Below are 20,368 nucleotides of genomic sequence, written 5' to 3'. Positions count from 1 at the left end.
ACTTTCAATATTATTGCAAATATTATTATCAATATCATAATCATCATGAGGCTTAAATAAATTTTCAAGATCATTAGAAACATAATCACCCCAATCATGATCATTGCAACAAGTAGTGGACATAACAAAATTATTATCCCCAAGCTTGTTGTTTTGCATATTATTAACACAATTGAAATTAATAGAATTTATAATAACATCATTGCAATTATGGTTTTCATTCAAGGAGCTATCATGAATCACTTTATAAATTGCTTTGTTTAACACTTCATCGCAATTTTCAGATTCATGATTTTCAAGCAAAACTTCATAGAGATAATCAAGTGCACTCAACTCACTAGCAATTGATTCATCATAATTTGGTCTTTTGAAAAGATTAGCAAGTGGATGAGGATCCATATGTCTTTACTCTTCCTTTCTCTTTTCTGTTTTTGGTGTGTTGACATGAGGGCCATAAAAGCAAGCAAGCAAAACAAGCAAAAATAAAATGTTTTTGTGTTTTTGTGAAAATGTTTTGGAAGTGGGGGAGATGAAAACGAGAGGGGAATAGAAAATGAAAGTAAATGCAAGGAGATGAAAGTTTATGAGATGGTACTTGATAGCTTTTGGTGATGTCTCCCCAGCAATGGCGCCAGAAATTCTTCCTAGTACTTGTGAGCTGCTTTGGGTTTTCCTCGAAGAGGAGAAGATGATGCAGTGCTGTAGAGATAACTATTTTCCTCAGTTAAGAACCAAGTTATCAATCCAGTAGGAGAACTACGCAACACCTCGTTAGCAGCACCTACACACAAAATAACAAATACTTGCACCAAACGGAAACAAGGGTTTGTCAATCCCTTGGCGGTTAATTGCAAGGTTCAAATCTCGTATTGATATATCGATAAACAAAAACACACAAAAAATAAGAGTAAATAAATTGCATAAATGTATTTTTGGATTTTAATATATGATAAAGATAGACCCGGGGGGGAGGGGCATAGTTTTCACTAGAGGCTTCTCTCTCGAACAAAAAGCATATGGTGGATAGCCAAATTACTGTTAGGCAATTGATAGAAAAGCACATAGTTATGACGATATCCAAGGCAATGATCATGTATTAGGCATCACGTTCGAGACAAGTAGACCGACTCCTGCCTGCATCTACTACTATTACTCCACAGATCGACCGCTATCTAGCATGCATCTAGAGTATTAAGTTCATAAAGAGCGGATTAGCGCCTTAAGCAAGATGACATGATGTAGACAAAGTAAATTCAATCAATATGAATAAATGTCATCTTTTTATCCTCAATGGAAACGATACAAGTATATTTCATGTCCCTTTCTGACTGGGATTGAGCAACGCAAGATCGAAGCAATCACAAAGCACCTCTCCCATTGCAAGATAAATCAATCTAGTTGGCCAAACCAAACGGATAGATCGGAGAGAAATACAGAGCTATAACAATCATGCATAAAAGAGTTCAGAGAAGACTCAAATAATATTCGTAGATAATCTAATCATAAACTCATAATTCATCAGATCCCAACGGACACACCGCAAAAAAGAATTACATCGAATAGATCTCCAAGAACATCGAGGATAACATTGTATTGAAGATCGAAGAGAGAGAAGAAGCCATCTAACTACTAGCTATGGAGCCGTAGGTCTATGGTAAACTATTCACACATCATCGGAAGGGCTGCAAGGTTGATGTAGAGGCCCTCCATGATCGATTCCCCCTCCGGCAGAGTACCGAGAAAGGCAGATGCGATCTCCGAAGAACAAAAACTTGCGGCGGCGGAAAAAGTACTTGGGGTGGCTCCCTTATGTATGTGGAATATTTGAGAATTTCTAGAGCTGGAATTAGGCCAGGAGGTGCCACGAGGGGCCCACAAGCCTGGGAGGTGCCCCTCGGGGCGCGCTTGGCAGGCTTGTCACTGCCTCGTGGCACTTCAGGTCCGCTCCTGAAGCTTTTATGGTCCCTTCTGGTTCAGAAAAAATCGTCAAAAAATTTCGTAACATTTAGACTTTGTTTGGTACTGATTTTCTGAAAATCTAAAAACAAACAAAAAAACAGAAACTTGCACTCGGCACTAGGTTAATATGTTAGTCTCAAAATATGATATATAATTACATATAAATGCATAATAAACATTCAAGATTGATACTATAGTAGCATGAAACAATCAAAAATTATAGATACGCTGGAGATATATCTGTGGCTATGGGGCGACTGTATACATGCAAAAAGGAGAGCACTGGTTGGCCAGTCGGTCCAGTCTCTAGTTAAGTATGCCAAAGAAATCATTAGTGGGGAGTCGCGACTGACGGAGCAAGAGGACACTGATCAGGCTCGAGAATCTTCTTGGGTCATGTGCACTTAGGGAGGATTGTAATATCTCTCTGTTGGTAATATAATTCATGCTGGTTTTTTCCTAGAAAAACCTGCTAGATGTTTCTTTGTGTGCTTCAGTTTGGTATATGCTCAACACCGTGTACATGATTGATCAATTTCATAATATATGCTGGTTTTAGCCATTAATCTCGCTCTCATGCATGCATGTGTTTTTCAGACAAGGAAAGGAAGTGCAGAGAAAAACGTTCAGATTACATTGATGCATGTACACCAGCGCACTCTTCATCTTGGCTGCAAAAAGAGCAAAGTTGCTTATGTCTACTGTTTACAAGTGCTAATTCTGGTTCTGGTGCCATTATGCACATGTTCGAGTGTTTTTCTGGATCAACAAGGAGGAGCTCCCGGCTCCATTGCTCAAAAAGAAGCCTGAATAGAATCCCACATGTATGTTTTTCCATTTACTATTATTCAAGCTCTGAATTTCAGACAACAAAGTACACATGTTCAAGTACAGGAATATGGACCGTTACACTCAAACTGCACCCATGACAGTTCTTGAACTCAGTGCACTGCACATATCCTGGATCCTTACATTACCAACCAACCAAGATGCAAAAAGAACACGCTAGCACAGGCTACACATGCATACATCTGCTGCATGGATCTATTTTCAGGCAAAAACAACAAATTTGATCTATGGACGAAAAGAATTCACAAACTGAACTGTTGATGAAAAAATTTCACATAGCTAATCTTTTTGTGTAGCGCCCGACAGTTAGGCGTCACACTAGGCTGTGCGACACCTAATTGAAAGGCGTTACACGTCTGACCAGCGTCCCGCATCGGACTGACTGAAAATTTTTAAGTCAGTATGCAACACCTGAGAGGTAGGCACGGCATTATACAGTGTAGCGCCCGGCCTCTAAGCGCTGCACCAGTGGCCACTCGGAATGGGTGGTCGGCTAGCTAGATTAAGCAGTACCATTACGAGCTAGTGCATGCATGGGTTCCTGGCTATGATCTATGGAGCTACTTCTGATATGTCTCTATCAAGAATCAGCTTTTTTTCTAGTTGGATCTTCTGTATCCGTGTGCTGTTGAAATACCTCGAGTCAGCCACGAAAAATCCCTGAAGTTTTATCTCGCACTGCACACCTGACCCCACATGCGTGAGACATATTCGTGTGTCCTTGTTCGGTATTACTACACTCTTTCCCCATCATGCAGATGTGTATACAAATGACGCAAACAATTTCTACCAAGTGTTTAAAAACAATAAGTTGTAAATCATAAATTTCTATTAGCAAGTGTCACTTGGTGAAGACACATGAGAGAGAGATTCAGGCGCCCAAGTCGGAATTGTGGTACAGTGTTCATGGGTTCATGAGATTTTTGTCTGGCATTGTTGTCTCCTTGTGTGTTGTATAAAGCTATGGAGAACAGTGTCCTAGGGCCTCATAGGTATATCACATGTGCATGTGCCAATTAACCGATGCATGCAAACTGATGGTACACGTAAACGTTTTTGCTAGGCATAGCGCGGCACCGGCGCATATGGACTAGTGCAACGCCTAGACACTAGCACTACACTGTATAGTGTAGCGCCTAACTCTCAGGCGTTGCACATTGACTTAGCAATTTTTAGGCAGTTTGAGGTGCGACGCTCGTTAGGCGTGTAATGCCTGTCAGTTAGGCGTTGCATAGTGTAGTGTGGCGCCTAGCTGTCGGGCGCTATACAAAAAGGTCAGCGGAGTGAAATTTTTTTAGTAACAGTTCACTTTGTGAATTCTTTTCGTCTACAGGTTAAATTTGTCTTTTTCGCCCTATTTTCATGGCCCAACTATCTATTTTGAAAATTTATTCGTTGCCCTTGTATCTCAGCAATAAGATGTTTAGTGCAGCAGCAGCAGATTGTATTACTATGAATTTGCCATCTTACATACACATTTAGATTAAAAGTTTCGTATTCATGCTAGAATTGTATTAACCAAAAACTTGATACATGTGTGAATACATAGACAAAATAAAGTGTCCCTAGTATGCCTCTACTTGACTAGCTCGTTAATCATAGATGGTTAAGTTTCCTAACCATAGACATGTGTTGTCATTTAATAAACGGGATCACATCATTAGGAGAATGATGTGATGGACAAGACCCATCCGTTAGCTTAGCATAATGATCGTTAAGTTTATTGCTATTGCTTTCTTCATGACTTATACATATTTCTTTGACTATGAGATGATGCAACTCCCGAATACCGCAGGAACACCTTGTGTGCTATCAAACGTTACAACGTAACTGGGTGATTATAAAGATGCTCTACAGGTGTCTCCGAAGGTGTTTGTTGGGTTGGCATAGATTGAGATTATGATTTGTCACTCCGAGTATCGGAGATGTATCTCTGGGCCCTCTCAGTAATGCACATCATGATAAGCCTTGCAAGCAATGTGACTAATGAGTTAGTTGTGGGATGATGTATTACGGAACGAGTAAAGAGACTTGCTGGTAACGAGATTGAACTAGGTATGATGATACCGATGATCGAATCTCGGGTAAGTAACATACCGATGACAAAGGGAATAACGTATGTTGTCATTGCGGTTTGACCGATAAAGATCTTTGTAGAATATGTAGGAACCAATATGAGCATCCAGGTTCCGCTGTTGGTTATTGATCGTAGATGTGTCTCGGTCATGTCTACATAGTTCTCAAACTCGTAGGGTCCGCATACTTAACGTTCGATGACGATTTGTATTATGAGTTATGTGTTTTGGTGACCGAAATTGTTCAGAGTCTCGGATGAGATCACGTACATGACGAGGAGTCTCGAATGGTCGAGAGGTAAATATTGATATAGTGGATGATAGTATTCAGACACCGGAATGGTTACAGAGTGTTTCGGATATTTATCGAAGTACCGAGGGGTTACCGGAACCCCCCGGGGAAAGTAATGGGCCAACATGGGTCATAGGGGAGAGAGAGGGCAGCCCACAAGGGGTGGCGCCCCCCCCCCCACGGGTAGTCCGAATTGGACAAGGGGAGGGGGCGCGGCCCCCCTTTCCTTCTCCCTTTCCCTCTCCTTCCCCCTTTCCCCCTCCGAAAGAAGGAAGGGGGCGACTAGGAGTAGGAGTCCAAGTCGGTTTCCCCCCACTTGGCGCGCCCCTAGGGCTGGCCTCCTCCCCTATCCTCCTTTATATACGGGGGTAGGGGGCACCCCAAAGCACATCAGTTGTTCTCTTAGCTGTGTGCAGTGCCCCCCTCCACAGTTTATTGCTACGGTCATATTGTCGTAGTGCTTAGGCGAAGCCCTGCGTGGATCACATCACCATCACCGTCACCACACCGTCGTGCTGACAAAACTCTCCCTCGACACTTTGCTGGATCAAGAGTTCGAGGGACGTCATCGAGCTGAATGTGTGCTGAACTCGGAGGTGCCGTACATTCGGTGCTTGATCGGTTGGATCGCGAAGACGTTCGACTACATCAACCGCGTTAAGATAACGCTCCCGCTTTCAGTCTACGAGGGTACGTGGACACACTCTCCCCCCTCTCGTTGCTATGCATCTCCTAGATAGATCTTGCGTGATCATAGGATTTTTTTTGAAATTGCATGCTACGTTCCCCAACAAATACCATCTACACCTTCTTTATAAAGATGTGGGTCATCCTAAAAGTAATGTCTTAAATCATAAAAGATTTTTTTATTTTGTTGGTATGTAAAGCTAGGTGGTAAATATTTGGAAACAATGTAATTAGCATAGTCAGCATACCAAGGAGTTTTATGATCAACATTTATTGCAGCTAACTGCTCATGAGGAAAACTATCATCAATTGGTAGTGGGTCATCAAGCAAATTTTCAAGCCTAGGCAAGTTATCAGCTACGGGGTTCTTAGCTCCATTTCTATTAGCGATATGTAAATCGAATTCTTGTAGCAAGAGAACCCATCGAATAAGTCTAGGTTTAGCATCTTTCTTTTCCATAAGATATTTAATAGCAGCATGATCGGTGTGAACAATTACTTTTGAATCAACAATATAAGATCTAAATTTATCACAAGCAAACACCACTGCTAAGAATTCTTTTTCAGCAGTAGCATAGTTTCGTTGAGCACTGTCTAGAGTTTTACTAGCATAATGAATAACATTCAGTTTCTTATCAACTCTTTGTCCTAGAACAACAACAACAACATAATCACTAGCATCACACATAATTTCAAAAGGCAAGTTCCAATCAGGTGGTTGAACAATAGGTGCAGAAATTAAGGCTTTATTGAGTGTTTCAAAGGCTTCTAAACAATCATCATCAAAAATAAAAAGAATATCCTTTTGCAAAAGATTCGCAAGAGGCCTAGAAATTTTAGAAAAGTCTTTGATAAATCTCCTATAGAAACCAGCATGACCTAAGAAACTACGAATACCTTTGATATATTTAGGACATGGCATTTTCTCAATTGCATCAACCTTAGCTTTGTCCAGTTCAATACCTCTTTCAGAAATTTTATGGCCCAAGACAATACCTTCATTAACCATAAAGTGGCACTTTTCCCAATTAAAGACAAGATTTGTTTGCTCGCATCTCTGTAAAACTCGGTCAAGGTTGCTTAAACAATCATCAAAAGACTTCCCATAAACAAAGAAATCATCCATGAAAACCTCAACAATCTTTTCACAAAAGTTAGAGAATATAGCAGTCATACATCTTTGAAAGGTATAAGGTGCATTGCATAAATCGAAAGGCATACGTCTATAAGCATAAGTTCCAAAGGGACAAGTAAAAGTGGTCTTTTCTTGATCAGGTTGAGAAACAGGTATTTGTGAAAAACCAGAATATCCATCAAGGAAGCAAAAATGTGTGTGCTTAGATAATCTTTCTAGCATTTTATCAATAAAAGGCAAAGGGTAATGATCTTTTCTAGTTGCTTTGTTTAATTTTTTAAAATCAATTACCATTCTATAGCCTATAACAATTCTTTGTGGAATAAGTTCATTCTTATCATTAGGAACAACAAATATACCCCCTTTCTTTGGGACACAATGAACTGGACTTAGCCATCTACTATCAGCTATGGGATAGATATTATACCTGCTTCCAGAAGTTTTAATATTTCCGTTCTTACCGCTTCTTTCATCTTTGGATTTAACCAACGTTGGTGATCAACAACAGGTTTAGTATCAGGTTCCATATTAATTTTTTGCTGACATAGAGTGGGACTAATGCCCTTTAAACATCAAGAGTATATCCTATAGCAGCACAGTGCTTCCTTAGAACTTTAAATAATCTTTCTTCTTCATGTTCTGAAATGTCAGCACTAATAATAACATGATATATCTTCTTTTCATCAAGATAAGCATATTTCAAAGTGTCTGGCAATTGTTTTAATTCAAACACAGGATCACCTTTAGGTGGAGGAGGACCTCCTAGAGTTTCAATAGGCAAATTGTGCTTAAGAAGAGGACGTTGTTCAAAGAAAATCTTATCTATTTCATTTCTTTCATGGATATGTAAATCATTTTCATGGTCTAGCAAATATTGTTCTAGTGGACCAGTAGGAGGCACAACAATAGAAGCAAGACGAATTAATTCATCTTTACTAGGCAATTCTTTTTCATGAAGCTTTCTACTAAACTTGGAAAAATTAAACTCATGAGACTCATCACCAAAACTAACACCGAAAGTTTGTTTCTCACAGTCTATTTTAGCATTAACGGTGTTCAAGAAAGGTCAACCAAAGATAATGGGACAAAAGTTATCTTGTGGGGAACCAAGAACAAGAAAATTAGTAGGGTATTTTATTTTCCCACACAAGACTTCAACATCTCTAACAATCCCAATTGGTGATATAGTGTCTCTATTAGCAAGTTTAATAGTAACATCTATGTCTTCTATCTCTGCAGGTGCTATGTCATTCATAATTTCTTGATATAAGGAATAAGGAATAGCACTCGCGCTAGCACCTATGTCACATAAACCATGATAACAGTGATCTTCTATTTTAACTGAGACAACGGGCATGCCAACAACATGTATATGTTTATCCTTTTTATCAGGCTTAGCAATTCTAGCAGCTTCTTCGCAGAAGTAAATAACATGCCCATCTACATTTTCTTCCAAGAGATCCTTGACCATAGCAATACTAGGTTCTAATTTAATTTGTTCATCAGGTTTAGGTGTTCTAATGTAACTTTTGTTGACCACAGTTGCAACTTTAGCATGTTCCTTTATCCTAACAGGGAAAGGTGGTTTCTCAATGTAAGAAGTAGGAACAACTAGATCAACATTGTAAAGTATAGTTTCTTCTTTAACTGGTACCGGTTCTCTAATTTCTTCTTTAATAGGTGGGTGATAATTAAACCACTTCTCTTTAGGGAGATCAACATGAGTAGCAAATGATTCACAAAAGGAGGCTACTATCTCAGAGTCAAGTCCAAATTTAGTGCTAAATTTTTGAAAAGCATCGGTATTCATAAAAGATTTAACACAATCACACTTAAGCTTAATACCTGACTCTTTACCTTCGTCGAGTTCCCAATCTTCAGAGTTGCGTTTAATTCTTTCCAAAAGATCCCATCGGAATTCAATAGTCTTCTTCATAAAAGAACCATCACAAGTATCAAGCATGGTTTGATCATTACGAGAAAGCCAAGCATACAAATTATGGATAATAATTTCTCTTGAGAGCTCATGATTGGGGCATGCAAATAACATTGACTTAATCCTCCCCCAAGCTAGAGCAATACTTTCTCCCCCACGAGGCCAAAAATTATATATATAATTCTGATCACGATGAACTAGATGCATAGGATAAATTTTTTGGTGGAACTCCAATTTCAATTGATTCCAATTCCAGGATCCAATATCATCGCATAGCCTATACCATGCCAATGATTTTCCCTTCAAAAATAAAGGGAAAACCTTCTTCATAACTTCATCTCCGGGTAAACCTGCAAGCTTGAATAATCCACAAATTTGTTCTACATATATCAAGTGCATATCAGGATGTTCGGTTCCATCTCCTGCATAAGGATTAACTAGCAGTTCTTCTATCATACCCGAAGGAATTTCATATTCAATATTTTCAGTAGGTGCAGTAGGTTGAGGGGTAGCTAATTGTGGTTCCGGTCGAGGTCAAGATACCGCGAACAAACCCCTCAAAGGATTGTTTTCCATAGTAACAAGTGACAGTAAATTTCAGCACACTCTATAAATGTTTCCTTACCAAATTCCACTTACCAAAGGCACTTCACTCCCCGGCAATGGCACCATAAAATAGCCTTGATGACCCAAAAGTATAGGGGATCAATTGTAGCTCTTTTTGGTAAGTAAGAGTGTCGAACCCAACGAGGAGCAAAATGAAATGACAAGTGGTTTTCAGCAAGGTAATGTCTGCAAGTGCTGAAATTATAAGTAACAGAATAGTTTGATAGCAAGTTAATTTGTAATGAGCAAGTAACGATAATAGTAGCAAAAGTGCAGCAAGGTATCCCAATCCTTTTGAGGCAAAAGACAGGCCAAAATGGTCTCTTATGATAAGTAAAGCGTTCTTGAGGGTACACGGGATTTTTGTCTAGTCACTTTGACCATGTTGGTTTGATTTGTGTTCGGTACTTTGATAATTTGATACGTGGGTGGACCGGTGCTTAGGTGTTGTTCTTACTTGAACAAACCTCCTACTTATGACTAACCCTCCCGCAAGCATCCGCAACTACGAGAAAAGTATTAAGAATAAATTCTAACCATAGCATTAAATTTTTGGATCCAATTGGTCCCTTACGGAATAGCGCATAAACTGGGGTTTAAGTTTCTGTCACTCTCGCAACCAATCATCTAATTGCTACTCCACAATGCATTCCCTTAGGCCCAAATATGGTGAAGTGTCATGTATTCGACGTTCACATGACACCACTAAGGGAATCACAGCATACATACTATCAAAATATCGAACACATATCAACTTCACATGATTACTTGCAACATGATTTCTCCCGTGACCTCAACAACAAAAGTAACTACTCACAAATGATAATCATGCTCAAGATCATAGTGGTATTAAATAGCATATTGGATCTAAACACATAATATTCCACAAAATAAACCATATAGTAATCAACTACAAGATGTAATCAACACTACTAGTCACCCACAAGCACCAATTAATCTATAGTTCCGGTAACAAGATTGAACACCAGAGATGAACTAGAGTTTGAGATGAGATGGTGTTGTTGAAGATGTTGATGGAGATTGCCCTCCCCAACATGGGAGAGTTGTTGGTGATGATGAGGACAATGATTTCCCCCTCCGGGAGGGAAGTTCCCCCGGCGGAATCGCTCCATGGAAGGGCAAAAGTGCTCCTGCCCAAGTTCTGCCTCGAGACGGTGGCACTCCGTCCCGAAAGTCCACTCGTTATTTTTTTCTAGGTCAAAATGACTTATATATATCAGAAGATGGGCACCGGAGGTGGGCCTGGGTGAGCACAACCCACCAGGGCGCGCCTGGGCTCCCTAGCACGCCCAGGTGGGTTGTGCCCACCTGGTGGGCCCCCTCTAGTACCTATTTACTCCAATATTCTTCATATATTCCATAAAAATTCTCCATGAAGTTTCAGCTTGTTTGGAGTTGTGCAGAATAGGTAGCCTGGCGTAGCTTTTCCATGTCCAGATTTCCAGCTGCCGGGATTCTCCCTCTTTGTGTATACCTTGCATATTATGAGAGAAAAGGCATTAGAATTACTCCAAAAGGCATTATTATGGATAAAAACATCATAAATAACAGTAGGAAAACATGATGCAAATCGATGTATTATTGACCTACGAGGTTCAGTAGTAACTTGATCTGAAGTTTCATGATCTTTATCATTAGCTTCCTCTCTAGTTGGTGTAGGCATCACGGGAACGGTTTTCTGTGATGAGATACTTCCCAATTCTAGAGAAGGTACAGTTACCTCATCAAGTTCTACTTTCCTCCCATTCACTTCTTTTGAGAGAAACTCCTTCTCTAGAAATGTTCCATTCTTGGCAACAAAGATCTTGCCTTCGAATCTGTGGTAGAAGGTGTACCCAATTGTTTCCTCAGGGTATCGTATGAAGACACACTTTTCCGATTTGGATTCGAGCTTATCAGGATGAAACCTTTTGACATAAGTGTCGCAACCTCAAATTTTAAGAAACGACGGCTTAGGTTTCTTGCCAAACCACAGTTCATACTGTGTCGTCTCAACGGATTTATACAGTTCCCTATTTAATGTGAATGCAACTGTCTCTAATGAATAACCCCAAAACGATAGTGGTAAATCGGTAAGAGACATCATAGATCGCACTATATCTGATAAAGTACAGTTATGATGTTCGGACACACCATTACGCTGTGGTGTTCCAGGTGGCGTGAGTTGTGAAACTATTCCACATTGTTTTAAATGAAGGCCAAACTCGTAACTCAAATATTCGCCTCCGCGATCAGATCGTAGAAAATTTATTTTCTTATTACGATGATTCTCTACTCCACTATGAAATTCTTTGAACTTTTCAAATGTTTCAGACTTGTGTTTCATTAAGTAAATATACCCATATCTGCTCAAATCATCTATGAACGTCAGAAAATAACGATACACGCCGCATGCCTCAACACTCATCGGACCGCATACATCAGTATGTATTATTTCCAATAAGTCATTGGCTCGCTCCATTGTTCCAGGGAACGGAGTTTTAGTCATCTTGACCATGACGCATAGTTTGCAAGTATCAAATGATTCATAATCAAGTGATTCCAAAAGTCCATCTGCATGGAGTTTCTTCATGCGCTTTACACCAATATGACCTAAACGGCAGTGCCACAAGTATGTTGCACTATCATTATCAACTTTGCATCTTTTAGCATCAATATTATGAATATGTGTATCACTACGATCTAGATTCAATAAATTATTCACCTTGGGTGTATGACCACAGAAGGTTTTATTCATGTAAACAGAAGAACAATTATTTTCTGACTTGAATGAATAATCGTATTGCAATAAACATGATCTAGTCATATTCATGCTTAACGCAAACACCAAATAACATTTATTTTAGGTTGAACACTAAACCCGAAGGTAGAGGGAGTGTGCGATGGTGATCGTATCAACCTTGGACTCATTTCCAACATAGATCGTCACTTCACTCTTAATTAGTCTCTGTTCATTCTGTAACTCCTGTTTATCCATAACATGTATATCATATAAACCTTAGTTCACTTTGCCATCCTTCTTATCCGCCAAGTATTTGGGGTAGTTCCGCTTTTAGTGACCATTTCCTTTGCAGTAGAAGCACTCAATTCAGGCTTTGGGTCTAGCTTTGGGCTTCTTCATGGGAGTGGCAACTTGCTTTGCCCTTTTACTTGAAACTAGTGGTCTTGTCAACCACCAACACTTGATGCTCCTTCTTGATTTCTACCTTCACCGACTTCAGCATCGCGAAGAGCTCGGGAATTTTTTTGTCATCCCTTGCATATTATAGTTCATCACGAAGTTCTATTAGCTTGGTGATAGTGACAAGAGAACTCTGTCAATCACTATCTTATCTGGAAGATTAACTCCCACTTGATTCAAGCGATTGTAGTACCCAGACATTCTAAGCACATGCTCACTGGCTGAGCTATTCTCCTCCACCTTGTAGGCAAAGTACTAGTAAGAGGTCTCATACCTCTCCACACGGGCATGAGTCTAAAATACCAATTTCAGCTCTTGGAACATCTCATATGCTCTGTGGCGTTCCAAACATTTTTTAAATCCTTGTTCTAAGCCGTAAAGCATGGTGCACTAAACTATCAAGTAGTCATCATACCAAGCTTGTCAAACGTTCATAACGTCTGCATATGCTCCTTTAATAGCTCTGTCACCTAGCGGTGCATCAAGGACATAATTCTTCTGTGCAGCAATGAGGATAATCCTCAGATCACGGACCCAGTCCGCATCAACTATCACATTTCAACTTTTCTCTAGGAACATATCAAAAATATATAGGAGCTATTTCGCGAGCTATTGGTCTACAACATAGATACACAAATACTATCAGGACTAAGTTCATGATAAATTAAGTTCAATTAATCACATTACTTAAGAACTCCCACTTAAATAGACATTCCTCAAGTCATCTAAGTGATACGTGATCCAAATCAACTAAGCCATATCCGATCATCACGTGAGATGGGGTAGTCATCAATGGTGAACATCTCTATGTTGATCATATCTACTATATGATTCACGTTCGACCCTTCGGTCTCCAGTGTTCTGAGGCCATGTCTATACATGCTAGGCTTGTCAAGTTTAACCCAAGTATTCCACATGTGCAAAACTGTCTTGCACCCGTTGTATGTGAACGTAGAGTCTATCACACCCGATCATCACCTGGTGTCTCAACATGAAGAACTGTAGCAATAGTGCATACTCAGGGAGAACACTTTTACCTTGAAATTTAGTTAAGGGGTCATCTTATAATGCTACCTCTGTATTAAGCAAAATAAGATGCATAAAAGATAATCATCAGATGCAATCAAAATATGTGACATGATATGGCCATCATCATCTTGTGCTTTTGATCTCCATCTCCAAAGCAACGTCATGATCTCCATAGTCACCGCCTTGACACCTTGATCTCTATCGTTCCGTCCTGGTCGTCTCGCCAACTATTGCTTCTAGAACTATCGCTAATGCATAGTGATAAAGTAAAGCAATTACATGGAGTTTGCATTTCATACAATAAAGAGACAACCATTAGGCTCTTGCCGGTTGCCAGTAAATTTTACAAAACATGATCATCTCATACAATAACGTATATCACATCATGTCTTGACCATATCACATCACAACATGCCCCGCAAAAACAAGTTAGACGTCATCTACTTTGTTGTTGCAAGTTTTACGTGGCTGCTAAGGGCTTCTAGCAAGAACCGTTCTTACCTACACACCAAAACCACAACGGTGATTTATCAGGTTTGCTGTTTTAACCTTCAACAAGGACCGGCCGTAGTCAAATTCGATTCAACTAAAGTTGGAGAAACAGACACCCCCAGCCACCTTTTTGCAAAACTAGTTGCATGTCTGTCAGTGGAACCGGTCTCATGAACGTGGTCATGTAAGGTTGGTCCGGGCCGCTTCATCCAACAATACCGCCGAATCAAAATAAGACATTGGTGGTAAGCAGTATGATGATCACCACCCACAACTCTTTGTGTTCTAATCGTGCATATCATCTACACATAGACCTGGCTCGGATGCCACTTTTGGGAAACGTAGTATGCAATTTCAAAAAAAATCCTACACTCAGCAAGATTTTTCTAGGAGATGCAGAGCAACGAGAGGGGGAGAGTGTGTCCATGCACCCTCTTAGACCAAAAGCGGAAGCGCTTGACAACGCGGTTGATGTAGTCGAACTTCTTCTCATTCCAACCGATCAAGCACCGAACGTACGACACCTTTGAGTTCTGCACACGTTCAGCTCGATGACGTCCCTCGAACTCTTGATCCAGCAAAGTGTCGAGGAAGTAGATGAGTTCCGTCAGCACGACGGCATGGTGATGGTGATGGTGAAGTGATCCACGCAGGGCTTCGCCTAAGCACTACGACAATATGACTGCAGGCGTAAACTGTGGAGGGGGGCGCCCCACACGGCTAACAATTGTTGGTGTGTGTTCTAGGCGCCCCATCCCCACGTATATATAGGTGGGAGTGGAAGGAGACAACCTTGGCGCACCCCAAGTAGGAGGAATCCTACTTGGGGCCCTAGTCCAATTCGCCCCCCTACCATGTTTACCGGAGGGGAAAGGAAAGAGGAGGGAGGAGGGAAGGAAGGGGGAGGCTGAATCCCTCCCCTAGCTTCTCTCTTCCCCTCTTTCCTTCCCCTCATGTGCAGCCCATATGGGGGGCACGGCAGCTCTGATGGCTGCTGCGTTTTCCCCTCTTGGCCCATTAGGCCCATATCTTTGGCGGGGGTGCCCGGAACCCCTTCCAGTGACCCGATATGTACTTGGTACCCTCCAAAACACTTCCGGCGTCCGAATACTATCGTCCTATATATGAATCTTTACCTCTCGACCATTTCAAGACTCCTCTTCATGTCCGTGATCTCATTCGGGACTCTGAACAACACTCGGTCACCAAATCACATAACTCATATAACACAAAATCGTCATCAAACGTTAAGCGTGTGGACCGTACGGGTTCGAGAACTATGTAGACATGACCGAGACACCTCTCCGATCAATAACCAATAGTGGAACCTGGATGCTCATATTGTTTCTTACATATTCAATGAAGATCTTTATCAGACGAACCGTTATGACAACATACGCTATTCCCTTTGTCATTGGTATGTTACTTGCCTGTGATTTGATCATCGGTATCTTCATACCTAGTTCAATCTCGTTGCCGGCAAGTCTCTTTACTCGTTGCGTAATGCAACATCCCGCAAGTAACTCGTTAGTCACTTTGCTTGCAAGGCTTCTTATGATGTGCATGATACGTCTCCAATGTATATAATTTTTTATTATTCCATGTTGTTATATTATCATTCTTGGATGTTTTATAATCATTTTATAGTCATTTTATATCATTTTTTGGTACTAACCTATTGACATAGTGTCAAGTGCCAGTTGTTGTTTTCCGCATGTTTTTTACATTCCAGGAAATCAATACCAAACAGAGTCCAAATGAAATGAGACTTTACGGAGAATTTTTTGGGACCAGAAGACACCCAATGGGCCAAGGCTGAGCCTGGGGGGGTTGTCTGAGGGGAGCACAACCCACCAGGGTGCTCCAGGAGGCCCAGGCGCGCCCTAGTGGGTTGTGCCCACCTCGGGTGCCCCCCGGACCGCCTCTTTGCTCTATATATACCCCAATATTCTAGAAACCCTAGGGGAGTCGACAAAAATCAATTCCAGCCGCCGCAGAGTCCAGAACCACAACATCCAATCTAGACACCATCACGGAGGGGTTCACCACTTCCATTGGTGCCTCTCCAATGATGTGTGAGTAATTCTTTGTAGACCTTCGGGTCCGTAGTTAGTAGCTAGATGGCTTCCTCTCTCGCTGAATTCTCAATACAATGGTCTCTTGGAGATCCATATGATGTAACTCTTTTTGCGGTGCTTTGTTGGGATCGGGTGAACTTTGAGTTTATGATCAGATCTTTCTTTTTATATCCATGAAAGTTATTTGAGTTTCTTTGATCTCTTTTATGCGTGATTACTTATAGCCTCGTATTTCTTCAATGATATTTGGGTTTTGTTTGGCCAACTTGATCTATTTATCTTGCAATGGTAAGAGGTGCCCGGTAGTGGTTTCGATCTTACGGTGTTTTGCCAATTTCTGTCACCGTTACCCAAAAGGGATTGACAACCCCTTTAATACGTCGGGTTGCGAGTAGTTGTTATTTGTGTGCAGGCGCCGCTTACGTGTTGTTGCTTGGTTCTCCTACTGGTTCGATAACCTTGGTCTCATCACTGAGGGAAATACCTACCGTCGTTGTGTTGCATCATCCCTTCCTCTTTGGGGCAATACCGACGTAGCTTCAAGACGCATCAGTACATTATCGAGAGGGCCCAGAGACACCTCTCCGATACCCGAAGTGACAAATCCTAATCTTGATCTATGCCAACCCAATAGACACCTTCGGAGATACTTGTCGAGCATCTTTATAATCACCCAGTTATGTTGTGACATTTGATAGCACACAAGGTATTCCTCCGGTATCCGGGCATAATCTCATAGTCGAAGGAATATGTATTTGACATGAAGAAAGCAATAGCAATAAAACTGAACAATCAATTTGCTAAGCTAACGGATGAGTCATGTCCATCACATCATTCTCATAATGATGTGATCCTGTTATCAAATGACAACTCATGTCCATGGTTAGGAAACCTTAACCATCTTTCATCTATGAGCTAGTCAAGTACAGGCTCACTAGGGACACAGTGTTTGTCCATGTGTTCACACATGTATTAAAGTTTCCGATCAATACAATTTTAGCATGAATAATAAACATTTTTCATGAATAAGGAAATATAAAATAACAACTTTATTATTGCCTCTTGGGCATATTTCCTTCAAAATACTCTTTGGGCTCTGGGTGTTTTGGGCTTTATCCTCACAAGGGTTCCCTCTCAAAGGCTTTGGAGGAGGGTTGCTCTCAAATGACGAAAGCCGTGCACTAACTCTGAGCAACCACTGATTTATGGTGGAGGGGGTGGGCTATTTATAGCCAGGAAGCAAACCGACATGATATGTCCAAAATGACCCTGGGTCACTAAGGAACCAACACGTGTCCAGCGATCGGATTTAAAACACACGTGGCATCTTGAATTGGGCTACAAGCAAAGCTGACTCATCCAACTCTGGATAAGATTTTCTCTCATTGTCTTCACTCCAAGACATAGGATTTGGGTTGAGTATCACATCAGTTTTCTCACTTTGTTCACTTGGAGCCCACTTAATAGTTTTGTGGTTCCTATAAATCAAGAAAGAAGAAAATGAAACTATGAAAGAAACTAAGTATTCGCACTCCATTTACTTCAAGTGAATGTCGTCACACGTCATTATCTTCGTCATGAATGTCTTCACGAACCACCATTGTCTTCAATGTCATCATACATTTTTAGGGGCCATCTCTGGTAGGTAAACTGAACCAATGAGGGACTTCTACCTATGTTATCATGTGAATCTCACAAACACATTAGTCCCTCAACCACGTTTGTCGTCAATACTCCAAAACCAACTAGGGATGGCACTAGATGCACTTACATTCTCCTCTTCCGCCACTGTAAGGGACTCAGGAGCCCTCACCCGCTTCGCTGAGTACGAGGGAAGCCCCAACTGGTTGTTGGCCCCTGGGACGTCCCTACAGTAAAAGAAAGTTCCCTGCCACCCATTGACGGAGTCGGGAAAGCTCATTTTCGGGAAGGCGCTGCCTCTCCTCACCTGGATTCCCAAACCCCGCATAGCTGGGTGACATTTGTCTTTGCGTGAGTCAGTGAATCCTTCTTCACGACCATCGATTGGCAGGTGCAGATGTGCTTGAAGAGGCCCCAATGCAGGGGGCAACCAATGAAGTTTTCGCAGAGAGAAATGAAAGCCACAAGACAAATGATGGCGTTTGGCGGAAGATGATGGAGATGTGCTCTGAAGTAATCCAAAAGGGCGAGAAAGAAGGGGTGCGGTGGCAAAGAGAAAACGCTCCTGATGTGGGACACCAGAAGGACACGCTCGTCCTCCTGCGGCGCCGGCTCGACCTCTCCGGCCTTCGTGCGCCTCCATCCTCCCTGCGGGATCCGACCCTCCAGGGCCAACTCCTCTAGATCCTTAACTTTGACGCGCGAAGGGATCCAATCCCCTGCCGCACCACCGGCCAGAGCGCCCGAGCTCGAGGACATGGCCTTCCTGGCCTTCTCCGCCTTGGCCATCGAGTCCTTCGCCATGGTTGTGAGTGTTGCAGTGCATCTGGCTAAAAGATTGGAAGCAGAGGAGCCGAGAGAAAGAAAAGGGGGTGTGGGGAATTAACGCGAGCGGCAATCCTTATATACCTCCGGTAAAGAATGCGCTGCGGATTCCCATCGCAGATCTCAGGATCGACAGCATCTGCGGCGTAGCCGCACACAGGAATGCATAGACACATAGCGGATTTCGTGGGCGGAGATCGAGGCATTTCGCCCCCACTTTCCCCACTAACCCATGACGTTACCACTTCTGCACGAGCACGATCTAATTCAAATCCCATGATTTCCACGCCTAGTCAATCTGATTGATTGCCCGTTGTCCCTTTCCTAAAGGGCACCCATCAGCCGGAGTGACCATCCTCCGCGGGGACCCGTGCACTCGGTCACGTTAAACACCCAACTGAGGTTTCCTTCAGGATTGCTACGAGACAAGCTTGACGCCCTTCCAAGGGTTAACTTGGCCCTTTCACTAGGCTCCAAGGCGCATGACTCGTGAATCTGGACTCGTAGGTGGCCCGTCCTGGTGTTCCCCCGGGATAAGGAGTGTCATTCCTTCGGAAAGTCAGCCCATGCACCGGCATCGCCACTTGGGTTATAATGGCACGTCCGCACTCGGACCCCAAGTCTGCCTCTCTCAAGAGTTGAATGAGTGCCACCAGATTTTCCTCGATGATCAACAATACGAGGTCACCGGGGGAACCCTTTAGTCCAGAATCCGTTGGGTTTTTGTCCCAGGAATGGCGGGCTAGTACTCGGAAACATATTCCTAGTGCCAAGAAGTACTCGTATTTAACCGAAAGCTCGGTTGGCCCATCCTACAAAACCTCTACCGATTCGGGGGCTAATGATGAGGTCACCTAGTATAGGTAGGGTCAAGGGCCCATCATCTAGGGACCACCTAGGGCCCCACACCATCGTTGGAAGGTCCGAGGACCATCAAAGCGTCGATGTACACGATTCACTCGGACGCTCCAACTTCACTCGGTCGCTCCGGGTCCACTCGGACGCCCTATCCTCAGTCAGCACAGCCATCCTCACTCGGACAAGGAAGTACGTTGGAGCTACAACGGTCCAAGAATCCTAAGTCAATCTTAAAGAAGAGTCATAGCTACTGTCGGTGTCAAAACCGGCGGATCTCGGGTAGGGGGTCCCGAACTATGCGTCTAAGGCGGATGGTAACTGGAGGCGGGGGACACGAAGTTTACCCAGGTTCGGGCCCTCTCGATGGAGGTAATACCCTACTTCCTGCTTGATTGATCTTTATGATATGAGTATTACAAGAGTTGATCTACCACGAGATCGCAGAGGCGAAACCCTAGAAGCTAGCCTATGGTATGATTGCCCTCCAGTTTATATAGACACTGGAGGGGGCAAGGGTTACACAGAGTCGGTTACAAGGGAGGCGATCCACATATCCATATTGCCAAGCTTGCCTTCCACGCCATGGAGAGTCCCATCCGGACATGGGTAGAAGTCTTCAATCTTGTATCTTCATAATCCAACAGTCCGGCCAAAGGATATAGTCCGGCTGTCCGAGGATGATACGTCTCCAACGTATCTATAAT

This window comes from Triticum dicoccoides, chromosome 5A (genome assembly GCF_002162155.2).
Source record: "Triticum dicoccoides isolate Atlit2015 ecotype Zavitan chromosome 5A, WEW_v2.0, whole genome shotgun sequence".
Classification (NCBI taxonomy): domain Eukaryota; kingdom Viridiplantae; phylum Streptophyta; class Magnoliopsida; order Poales; family Poaceae; genus Triticum; species Triticum dicoccoides.
This window is presented reverse-complemented; position numbering follows the sequence as displayed.